Below are 2,899 nucleotides of genomic sequence, written 5' to 3'. Positions count from 1 at the left end.
ATATCAAAAAGATATTAAAAGATACACAACACAATAGCAAAAAAAAAAAAAACAAAACAAAAACCACCCAAATACCCCCAAATAATCCATCTAAAAAATAGACAAAAATCTGAATAGACATTTTTCCAATGAAGATACAAATGGCCAATGGGTACATTAAAAGGTGCTCAACCTTACTCTCCACCCAGGAAATGCAAATCAAAACTGTGAGATACCACCTCCCACCTGTTAGAATGATTATCATCAAAAAGACAAGCCATAAAAACACTGGTGAGATTGTGGAGCAAAAAAAAAACTCTTATGCACGGCTGGGGAGAATGTAAGCTGATGCAGCCACTGTGGAAACAGTATGGAGGTTCCTTTAAAAATGAAAGACAGGGGCGCCTGGGTGGTTCAGTTCGAAGAGAACGCACCTCTTAACCTTGAAGTCATGAGTTCAAGCCACGGGTGGGATGGAGAGATTACTTAAATAAATAAAACTTGTTTAAAAAACTCAAAATAGAACTACCATCTGATGCAGCAATTCCACTTATGGGGATACGGGAAATGGAATTGAGAGCACTGCCCCACGCTGCTTCAAGAAAAGCTACATCTGTTAATACCAATCAACAAAGGACTCCTTTTTTTCATCACTAGCACCAAAAGATCAAAACTGTACCTCTTCCTGATACAGAACTTCTGAAGAGTTTCTGTCTTCTGATCCGGCTTGTTCTTCCTCTTCCCATCTTTACACTAAAATGCATTTTCTGTTCAGGTGCCCCATCGAACATGAAAAGCTTTTTCTTTGTCTCTCTTTCCAGTTGTATGATAATCACTGCTCTTTGTACCTACAAGGATTTAAATACGCAAGCTTATATTATTTGGTAAACCCTTTCGCTACCATTTTTGTACACGAAATGTTTATACTGTGAGCTAAATCATCACTCCTTAAGCAGTAAGGGACCTCCCATTATACTGCTCCCTCTAAAACAGTTCTATCTTGAGGCCCCTGGGTGGCACAGTTAATGAAGAGTCTGACTCTTGAGCTCAGCTCATGTCATAATCTCAGTTTCTGAGCCCGAGCCCCACATTGAGCTCTGCGCTGATGGCAGAGAGCCTGCTTGGGATTCTCTTTCTCATTCTCTCTGCCACTGCCCAGCTTGTGTTTCTCTCTAAATAAATAAACTTTAAAATATTTTCATAAAATAAATACATGTTTTCTTTTCAGATGCTACTAAATGCTGATTAATCATTGAAGTCCTCATAATTGATTTCACAACTGTGTTCTTTGATGACTTACATATCTCAATTCAAATCAACATTTACTATGCGCCAACCTAACATACTTTGAAACAACAGTAGCCATGAAGCTTCCATCAGCTAGGAAATCTTAGAGGAAAAAAAAAAAATCTGGGCACCTAGGTAGCCCACTAGGTTAAGAGTCTCACTCTTGATTTCAGTTCAGGTCATGATCTCACATTTTGAAAGACTGAACACATTGGCTCCCCACTACCATTTTAATATTTTTTTTAAAAAAACCCTTTCAATGTGAAGCAAATAATTTGTTCTTAGAACCACGATCCTGAAATCAACATAAGTAATGGGTGTTTGCAACAGATTACAGAGAGAATGAGAGCCAAGAAGACAGACAAAATGAAGAATTGATCAGGAAATCTAAGATGACTATTCGAATATTACTTTGCAGTGGAAAAGAATGAAATCTTGCCATTTGCAACAACGTGGATGGAACTAGAGGGTATTGTGCTAAGCGAAGTAAGTCAGAGAAAGACACTCATAGGATTTCCCTCATGTGGGGAATTTCAGAAACACAACAGGTGAACATAGGGAAGGGAGGGAAAAATAAGATAAAAACAGAGGAGGAGGCAAACCATAAGAGACTCTTGAATACAGAGAACAAACTGAGGGTTGATGGAGGGAAGGTGAGTGGGGAATGGACTAAATGCGTGGCGGGCATCGAGGAGGGCAATTGTCAGAATGACGACTGGGTGTCCTATGTAAGTGATGAATCACTGACCTCTACTCCTGAAACCAATACTACACTATACGTTAACTAACTTGAATTTAAAAATAAAAATAGGAGCGCCTGAGTGGCTCAGGAAGTTGAGTGACAGACATCAGATCAGGTCATGATCTCCCAGTTGGTAAGTTCAAGCCCTACATCAGACTCACTACTGTCAACACAAAACCACCTTCGGATCCTCTACCCCTCTCTCTCTCTACAGATACCCTGCTCACACTCTCTCAAAATAGTAAATATTTAAGAAATAAATAAACATGTTTTCATAAATACATAAACAAATAAACAACCATAAAATCACTATTGCAGTTTCTACCTGCTACAACTTTGTAAGCATAAAAAAGGAAAATTATTAAACACACCAGGATGATACAGACATGGGGTGGAGTATTACGCAGCTATCATTAAGAAGGTATGTGCTGTGTTCAGATACATGACATGAAAAAAATCATGTTGCAGAATATTCAATGATACCTGTGGGTGTTGCTTTTGACACATTTTGTTATGTTTATTAAACAAGTGAATTGAAGCAAGGGCATTCAAAACCATGCCTGGGGCAGGGGCACCTCCTATTCTCTGACTTACGTACAACGAAACACGTGATATAACGTGAATATTACTTAGCGGCATATGTATGCATTGTAACCACATGACTGGGTTTTTTTTTTTTTTGGTAAAATATATTTATCTTCATGAATCAAACTTCTCTACATTTTCAGAATGCATTAATATTATAATTAATGACAAAAAAAGGTGTGCTCAGAATTGTTATTTTTAATATAATTTATTGTCAAATTGGTTTCCGTACAACACCCAGTGCTCATCCCAACAAGTGCCTTCCTTAATGCCCATCACCCACTTTCCCGTCTCCCTCACCCCCCA

At 38.4% G+C, this 2,899-nt stretch overlaps 1 pseudogene; it reads left to right on the top strand.

The window, feature by feature from the left end:
* Positions 1 to 1,908: 1,908 nt before the first annotated feature.
* LOC115291056 overlaps positions 1,909 to 2,899 on the top strand; it is a 6,744-nt pseudogene continuing 5,753 nt past the window's right edge.

The sequence above is a fragment of the Suricata suricatta genome, chromosome 5, assembly GCF_006229205.1.
Source record: "Suricata suricatta isolate VVHF042 chromosome 5, meerkat_22Aug2017_6uvM2_HiC, whole genome shotgun sequence".
Taxonomy (NCBI): domain Eukaryota; kingdom Metazoa; phylum Chordata; class Mammalia; order Carnivora; family Herpestidae; genus Suricata; species Suricata suricatta.
The sequence above is the reverse complement of the archived record's forward strand: the minus strand, read 5'-3'. Positions and strand labels throughout refer to the sequence as shown.